Consider the following 9,799-nt stretch of genomic DNA (forward strand, 5'->3'; position numbering starts at 1 on the left):
GCTCACTCGGTGGTTTATTCGGTGGTTATCGCACCTGACCAGGGATTATCTCACCTCGGGCCGGGGCATTAACCCTTTAATATTAACTTTGTTTCGGATTTTAACGCAGGAAGGTACCGTCCCGGACGCCCCCACATGGCAGGAGACGTCCACTACTTCTACGGGACTGACTGTTCCAGTAGCACAGCCGAAATCATCTCCAACTTCCAACAGCTTTTCAGCCAGCTGCAATCCGCACAACTAGGTGGAGCCATCACAGCCGACGTCAGCAACGTGGTGGTGAAGTGTGGAGTTACGGCTTGACAGGGCCATGCGAGGCAAGGTTCATTTTCCTTATCATTGTTTTACAGGGGGGAGGGCAAGGAGGACATCAACACGTACGTGACACTCAGGCATGTAGCAAATTATATGATATATATATGTGACTACTTTTTAAAGGTAAACACACGTACTTCCAAATTTTCGATGACTATCAGTCCATCTTGCTCACGGAGTGATCCAGTTCTCGTGAAAGTTGCGAGAACTAGGTCAAGGCTTGCTAGTTCTCGCAACTCTCGCGAGAACTGGGTCACTCCGTGAGCAAGATGGACAGATAACTATCGAAAATTTGGAGGTGCTAGGTACATGTGTTTATCTTTCACAAGTAGTCACTTCTTGATTAAAAGAATCTATTAACTGTGTGCATATGTGACTAATCAATCTTTTAAACGACAGAGCAAGGACGTTATGTCATGTCTTTGTCAGAGGAAGCTCATTCGATTCGGTCGCTACGCAATACCAAATTCGTAGTGACCGATTGGAATTCTAAGCTTTTTCTGACAGTGAAACCAGTACAAACTTCGGAACATTTCAATACGTTGCTTGGTTATATCACTATTTTTTGTCATGAATAAATACATACATAATCTGGTGAAATAAATTTAGAATTAATTTTCATTTTGGACTGCTTTTTTATGTGTCCATTATCTGCCCGTTCTGACCTGATGACGAAAATGATACGTGTTGTGTTGTTTTCATTAATAATCTTATTTTGATATATTACAGAAACCAACAAACAAACAGGGCGGACGAACCCGAAACCCACATCGACACACGAGAAAAGCACCTATCTGCAACTTAGCTCATCTTTCAGCACTAGTACAAAGACGCTACGCTACGAAGGCAACAACAAGAAACTGCAACTGCTCGCTTGCTTATTTTCCCAAGAAACAGAAATAAAGAGCTTAACTTCAAAATCTCAAATGTTCTCGTGTTGTCATTGTTAAATATCTGATTACTTTAAAACTGGTACTCAACGTGTATTAGTCTTTAAGCCCCAAAATGATAATTCTGCACCCAACAATTATGTACAAACGTGTAACTACATATGAAATGTAGTTAAAGCTGTTTGAGCAAGTTTAAAGCATTGTCCCGAGGATGCAGTTTCTAGAGTGCTTATACGCCAAAAAGCAATTACTTGAGCAACAGGATATGATTTCGGAAACAGTCAGATCTACAATCTTTCGCCAGTGACTCTGAGATCCGTTAACAAGCTAGTTTTATACCCTAACTATGAATTGATATGCAAAGAAGGTAAATACACGTTTTTTAATAGTCCAATAGGGAGCAAGGGTAAGAAAAGTTAAGGTTAACGTTTCTGATTGTTTATCCAGTTGGTTGAGTAACTGTTTTTGGAGTATCCTAGTACCTGGATGTCTAACCTTCGTTGACGTATCAACTAAATACCATCTCAGAGATGCACTCACTAAAGCAGTCCTTTGAACCAGATAAATGATGCCCTGATCGACAGGTGCATTGGTAGCTACCCACAGTGTTCACACAGTTGTCACGGGCTGCAATCTCCATTGTCCGTGGAGCATTCGTTAATGTCTGTATTGGACGAAATAATTTCCCATTGACAGTTCAGAAAAGAAAAACTATGCATCTCAAGAAATCAGCAACCAGAGATTACATTTGAGAGCTACAAAATGTGTGTGGTTTTGATATAGCTATTTCGTGTAATTGCTCATTGTGATATAGTAGTGGCGTGGTCATACATCTGGCCCTCATAGAGTTTGTTGCAGATACCTTTGTATTACTAAAGTAGTACGTTCTGTTGCCAGCAAGCATGACTCGACATTCCTTTGCAATATAGCATTCGTCCAAACTAACTAACTAAGCAAGACTCTTGCAGTTTTTGGTGCTCTAACTCTGCGTTAACTTTGTAAACACTTAATTAACAGTCCTACTTGTTGCAACATTGTCAAGTTGTCAAACTACGTAATATGAAACGGATAGAATTCTTGAATACAAAGCAATCAAAGAATTAATATCTTTTGATCATATTGAAATAAAATGCATCTACGTCCTGGATTTCACACATGTTGCCATCGCAAATATTACATAGAATTTAAAAGTTACAATTTCAAATAGTGTTTTGCTTTTATCAAACTATAGTAGGATATGCAATGATGTGATATGGTCCAGATGTTTGCTTATTGAGAAATGTCATCGGATATTTCATACATTTTGGATATCAAGTATATGGCTACTGCCGTCTTGGTATCCAATAAACATACATGTTTTTCAAACTAGAATGCGTGATGATATGTCAGGTCCCAGCAGTTTGTAATACAAAAGATCACAAAATAATGTTTTTATAACATGACGTTTCATCCTATATGTTAGGATACGGCTATTCCCATCCTAGTATGCAATAAAATTCAACCTTTGTGCATTGTTTACAAACCAATCGTGGACATGTCGACATATGACATGATCAGGATATTTGCAATAAAAAATGTTACAAATTGTTTTATAATCAGTAGTTACGTCCTGGGTATGAAGTATGGGGCCCTTGCCGTCTTTGAATTCAATAAAATCCAACCTTTGAGCGGTGTTTACAAACCTATTGTGGACATATAGCCTTATGACACAATCAGGACAATTGCAATTTACAAACGCGGTTACAAATTGTTTTAAAATCTATACCTACGTCCTGGGTATCAAGTATGGGCACTTGTCGTCTTTGTATTCCTTAAAATCTTATTTATTACATGACATTTTGTCCTATATGTTAGCATGCAGCCACCTACCATCCTAGTATGCAATAACATACAACCTTTGCGCATTGTTTAAAAACCAATTGTGGACATATGACATGGTCAAGATGTTTGCAATGCAAAAATGTATTACTAACAAATTGTTTTATAATCTGTATACCTACGTCCTGGGTATCAAGTATGGGGCCCTTGCAATAAGATTTCATCTTTTAGCAATGTTTGCTAACCTATCATGGAATTTGTAACGATATTGCAGGATCCAGATATTTGTAATACAAAAAAGGTTACAAATGTTTTTAGTTTTTATAATAATATGTATCTATGTCTTAACTCTTGAGTAATATAAAATTGAATTTTCAGTGGTGTTTACAATCCTATTGCAGAATGTGTAATGACAAGGTCTTTCATATATTTGGAATAGAAAAGGTTACGCAATGTTTTTTTTCTTTACAATACTGGCTTGCGTTCTGAATGTCAGTTTTGATAAATTGGTTTAATTTTGCGAATGAAGTAGAGTGGCTTTTACCTTCAATATCCTGAAAATCTTGAAATTTTGTAATTAGTCCCTGTAAGGAGACGATGTAACAGCTTGACGAACACGTGGATACTTATAGTCAAATAGTCAAAACATATTAAACATAAGGTAATAAGGATAGCGGTGACATTACATATGTCTTTGACGCATATATTCCGTACACATAAGTCTGAGTGTTCTAAAACTTCCAGAAGCTTGGTAAGAGCCAGAGGAGACTGTCAGCAGCAAAATCTGCAAGCAGGTGAGTTGAGCAATCCAATTGTAATAGCTTCGTAAAATGCATGTTCCTACTTTATGTGGTTTAACCGTACTGCTATATAGTACAGTACTGTTACAATCATATGAGGTTTACTGCGTACATGGAGAAATGTTCGCCACGGCCGCTTCACCGCGAGCTTAAAACTACCGCCAACAGTTTTTTCATGGCAGTAAGAGACTACCGTGCATGGTGCTTCTGCGAACTTCAAACCACTGAAAACAGTCCTTTTTCCTGCTACCGCGAAATTAAGATACCGCGATTTATTTTATTTTCAGTATACAAGCTGAATAAAATACAAGCAGATGGAAGTAGAAATAAATTTCTCATCCCTTAGCGAAATTTGATCGAAACACTTTGACTTATACCTAATGAAAATTGTTCGCCTTTTTTGTTATAGTTACTGTATTTGTTCATAGTTACTGTATTTGCTCATTTAGCTAATAAAAGGACAACTCTAAAGATGAGTGAGTATCAATATGTTTCAGCTTTTTTTTTAAAATTTGTCCATAATGTTACCCAGGTGTAATTCTAAATCTCATATTTGATTCGTAGTGAAATCAAGGGAGAGCCTAGCACTACATTGCAATGTGACTCCTATGTACCGATAATAATGTTATGCCTTACAATATTTTCACCCTAGTGCACAGATCACAAACATGACAGGTACTCGCATCCTTGGGTTGACGCTCGTGTATCTGTTGGTCGGACAGGGTGTGCATTGTGGCCTGCCAAGATCCAGAGGAGAGAAATACCTAGCGGGTGAGCTGGAAAACAAATAGTGTAATTGTTACGGCTTTCAGACATACATACATCCACATACATATTCATACTTGATTCTAACAAGTTGAAGCATTCACATAGTTTTGCTTCCATAGTGTTCTATTTTTCATCAGTTCAATAGTTTCAGACGGGAAGGATATTTGATCTGATGTTGGTTTGTCTGTAAACTGCAGTACAGTCGAAAACTAGTCGTATCCAGGATCAGTGGACCAAGGAAGTCTTAAGTTTTGTTTTACATATACTTACGTTATACATATGTAGAAGGGGTACTGGTTCACGATTTTCAACTTTGAATACCAAGGTTGTGTCATGCCGGAAAAGGGGCGAAAACTAAATTCAACGACAAACTCTCTTTCCCGACAATTATAAAGCCTTAGCTAAAGTCAACGTTAAAGAAAATTGGGAACGAGTGCGTACAGGTGCCCTTCAAAAAGAAAAAAAAATATAAAACCAGCCCTGATAAGAAGTCTGCAAAGGAGGCTACTATTGTGCTAGAAAATCTTTCTACTGGGGCAATGTCTCGAAGATAATGACATACTTCATGGGATAGGTAGACGAAAGAGAATTGGGCTTCGTAACAATAAAATCTACAATCGTCCTGATTTTTTCTACCACAGGTAAGCTCTGCGAGAACCTGCCAGACGGCACCTTCCGCCCCCACCCGTACGACTGCTCCATGTACGTGCAGTGTTACCAAACGGGACTTGACATGGTGTTCGGCTGTCCCCCGGGAACCCGCTGGAGCCAGGAACTACTGACCTGTGCCAGCTCGGATCTGGTCATTTGTGACTAGTCAGGGTAGGTGTGCGAAACAGTGTTTCTGTAATTTTTGCAAAGAGGTAAAACTTTATGCTCTTGTAGTAACAAGATTTTTAAGCTCTTCAAATTTCTATTGCGTAAGAAACATGCGCTTTCACAATGAATTATTGCCAAAGCAGCGTCAAGGATACTGTACATATAACAATTCAACATTTTCCAAAATCTTTAGATAGTTTAAATAGTAAGCAAGACCCGTTTAAATAGACAATAGTCATTTTACAGCAGGATGTTCTAGAACTTTAAACATTAGATTTGCCATATGTCAAAATCTGAAAATCGTTGTTTCCTAATATCGTTTTTTTTTCTCATGACTGAATATTTGCATAACCTGACGAAGTGAAATCAATTTAATAATCTTCTTTCATTGTTCTAGACTCATTTTTCTTGACTCCATCATCTGCCTGTTATGACATGATGGTGATAAATACGTGTTGTGTTGTTTTCATTAATGATATTGTTTTGATTTATTACAGAGACTAACAGACAAACAATACGGACGAACCCAAAACCCAGATGGACGCACGAGAAAAGCACCTATCTGCATCTTAGCTCATCTTTCAGCACTAGTACAAAGATGCAACGCTACAAAGGCAACCACAAGAAACTGCTACAGCTCGCTTGCTTGTTTCCCCGTCAAATGCTAATAAAGGGCTTAACTTCAAAATCTCAAATCTTTTCCTCGTGTCATCATTGTTTTACTATTATGTTTGACGCTATCAGTTCAAAACAGGTAATAAACGTGTATTAGCCTAGAAATGACAGTTCTGCATTGAACTACGTATACGTGTATTTAAAGCTGATTGAGCAAACTCAAAGTACTATTCCCCACCGTTTACTTTAGTTTGCCTACTTAACCCTCTACCTTTATGGAGAATTTGGTAATTAAACATCTTTAACCATGGGCACTTAAATATATTTCATTCGGGTTTCGAGACCTCGGTCTTATCTCAGCTATACCACTATGTTGTTGATCATGAGATTGGCTGTCTTACGATTGGATTTTCAAATTCAGATTGTATATACTGCAAATCATACATGATTCAGAACGTATCATCGTTAGGATGTTACAACAAATTGAACACTAATTGACAGAAAATTGAAGGGACACAAGCCATGTTTCTAATAATACCAAGTTGTCATCAAATAATAACATGACCGTGAATCTCATGAATCTACAAGCTTTATTGACTTGAAACCGTTATGCAATTATGTTTGATACAAATGATTTTCATGTCTCACAAGGGATGAAAGGAAAAGTAAATGAGTATACTAAGTACCGAAAAGATTTAATTGAATAAAATAAAAATATGATATTCTTCTTTAGCTAAATGGCATTAGTTTCAAAAATATAGAATAATAGTCTTAATTATGAGTTTTGGTGATAAATGATTATGATTCTTTTAATCTTGGTTATGATTCTTAATCGATGGTTTGTCGTATAGAATACGATTTTATTTTGTCGAAGTGATCAATGCATTCTCTGGGGAGGCAAGAGAAAAATCATTTTATTAAGACACCTGTTAAAGAGAGGAATATCAAAGAGGCAAAAATTATGCTAAGCATCATATCATAAATTACGTTGCCTGACATGAAATTGATAGAATTCTTGAACACGAAGCAACTAAAGGATTGAATATCTTTTAATCATTTTCTCCAAACTATTGTAGAATGCATGGTGATATGTCAGGATCCAGAAGTTTGCAATACAAAAGATTATGAATGTTTTTTTTTATAACATGACATTTCATCCTGTATGTTAGCATACAGCTACTACCATCTTAGTATGCAATATATTTCAACCTTTGAGCATTGTTTACAAATCTATTGTAGACATGTAGCCATATCACATAGTCAGGATGTTTGAAATACGAAAGGTTAAAAAATGTTTTATAATCTGTACCTACGTCCTGGGTATCCTTGCCGTCGTTGAATTCAATAAAACCTAATCTTTGGGCAGTGTTTACAAACCTATTGTGGAATTTGTAACGATATAACAGATCCAGATGTTTGTAATACAAAAGGTTACGAATGCTTTTAAGATAATATGTACCTGTCTTGACTTTTGGGTACGACTTGGTATACCTTGGTATCCTATTAAACAATAGAATTCGACCATTAAGCGGTATCTACAAACATATTGTGTAATGTGTAATTATCATAATGGTGTTACAGGTTCCAGATACTTGCAATACAAAAGGTAACAAATGGTTTTATGACATTTCCCTATCTCCCGGGTATCAAGAATGGGACGCTTCTAGCGTTTCTTGTGTTCAATAAAATCTAACCTTTAAGCGTTATTTACAAACGTGTTGTGGAACTTGTACCAATATGACAGAATCCAGATGTTTGCAATACAAAAATGTTACAAATGTTATAATAATACGTACCTACGTCTTGACTCTTGAGTATCAAGTGTTGCCGTCCCGGCATCCTATTTCATATTGGCATTCTACCTTTCAGCAGTGTTTGCAAACCTCTTCTAGAATGTGTAACGATATGAAAAGATACTTGAGATGTTTGAAATAGAAAATATTATAATGTTCCACAATCAGAGGGCGTACGCCATGGATGTCCGTTTTGATAAATTGCTTTAATTTTGCAAAGGATGCAGAGTGCCTTTTACCTTTCATATCCTGAACATCTTGAAATGTTTTACCAGCCCCAATGAGGACACGAGGAAAGTAACAACTCTTCAAGATATCAGAACACATAAGGTATTACAGTTAGCGGTGATCTTTGACGCATGTCCAAGTTTATAACAGTGTGACCATTCGACCAACTTTTGGAGGCTGGATAAGACATTGTCAGCAGTCAAGTCTACAAGCAGGTAAGTTGAGCAATCCTTTGTTGTAACAGTTCCACAAAATGTATGCTAATACAGTAACTCAGCATTGTCATATCCTATCGCACCATCTCCTAACCCAACAGCGGGCTGCCTCGTTGGCCCCTCTTAGTTCACTGTCGGCGTGGCCGAGTTCACAGTTTTGTCCGCATGCATAGACAGGCTGCACTTGTAGACTTGACCCATTTCAACATTTGTACCATTTCAACATTTTCCCCATTTCTGCAGTAACTGCATACAGTCTGTCTACCAGAACGCCATAAACAACATTCCCTTATATAATTGTCACTTCACAGACGGTTAACAGTTGCAAATTAAAATTCTTAGTGAGTAGAAAACTTTAATAGCGTTATTTTAAAAAATTATGACATAGCTGTGTGACATTGTTCCTGACATCTTTTTCTTATATGTTTTTAATGGGATAATGTCAAATAATGAGGAATTATCAACATGTTTCGATTTCTGATGTATCATTGTTTCTGAATATGTATCCATAACAACATTATAGTTTACAACATTTTCATCCCAGTTCACAGAACACAAACATGACTGGCACTTTCATCCTTGGGTTGAAGCTTGTCCTTTTGCTGTCCTGGCAGTGTGTCTATTGCGACCATGTTCTCAAGGGAGCCGGAGAGATATGCCAAGCGGGTAAGTTCAGCAACATACAATACTTAAACCATGTAATGCTTACAGAATTCAGTCCGATTGTAAATGTTCTGAGCTAGTCTAGTAGATTTTTTATTACGATCTCATCGCAGTAATTGATGGTAAACGTGGTATTTTGATGATTTTTTTTAGTCGACAGCCTATTGAACATACGCGTTTTTTGCTAACGTTTCAAATACGTTATCCATAGCCTGATTAAATCTCGCTTATAGCAGCCCGCCAAACATCCGCAGGCCCCCTATCAGCTTGATAAAGAATAGTCCTTAGTCAAGGGAACTGGGTTTTCCATATATGGATAATGTATGTAATTGTCATGAGCCCACCAGGGCCTGGCTTTTGGTTGCTATGGACTGGGTTGGGTTGCTATCTGCTATCTGTAGTTGATCTCTCTGATCTGTGCCACATGTACTGATGGTAGGAACAACCAACTATGTATGCATAGTTCTACTATTATAAAATGATGTCTTTTTTTAGCAACCGCTACACCGAAGAACTAATGTGAAAATTACCATTCAATACATAGAATAGCATTCCTTTAGATAAATGTGCCTGTGGCATAACTTTTGATGTGCCCAATCATTATAGGAGGGACATATCATGGTTCTGAGAAGTTTGACCAAGGAGGTTGACAGGCTTCAAGTGTCACAACATCATGGCGGGCAAGGACTGCAACTTTGAATTCAGACAAGTGAACAGAGAGGAAGTGTACCAACTCCTACTGGCCCTGCCAGAAGGAAAAGCAGCTGGACTGGATAACATGGACAATAAGCTACTGAGAATTGCAGCAGAGCATGTTTCTACTCCCCTCTGTTACATTATTAATTTATCATTTGTAACCTGAGTCTATCCAAGTG

General features: G+C 37.5%; 2 long non-coding RNA genes across 2 annotated transcripts in view; both read left to right on the top strand.

The window, feature by feature from the left end:
* The window catches only part of LOC118407987, a 19,690-nt gene that overhangs the window by 7,528 nt on the left and 2,363 nt on the right, over nucleotides 1–9,799 (top strand). The window lies entirely within an intron of this gene.
* On the top strand, nucleotides 3,732–6,105 carry LOC118407986. Its single transcript, XR_004830227.1, has 4 exons — nucleotides 3,732–3,817; nucleotides 4,476–4,594; nucleotides 5,233–5,413; nucleotides 5,908–6,105. It is a non-coding gene; the product is annotated as an uncharacterized LOC118407986 (long non-coding RNA).

The sequence above is a fragment of the Branchiostoma floridae genome, unplaced genomic scaffold (genome assembly GCF_000003815.2).
Source record: "Branchiostoma floridae strain S238N-H82 unplaced genomic scaffold, Bfl_VNyyK Sc7u5tJ_1514, whole genome shotgun sequence".
Taxonomy (NCBI): domain Eukaryota; kingdom Metazoa; phylum Chordata; class Leptocardii; order Amphioxiformes; family Branchiostomatidae; genus Branchiostoma; species Branchiostoma floridae.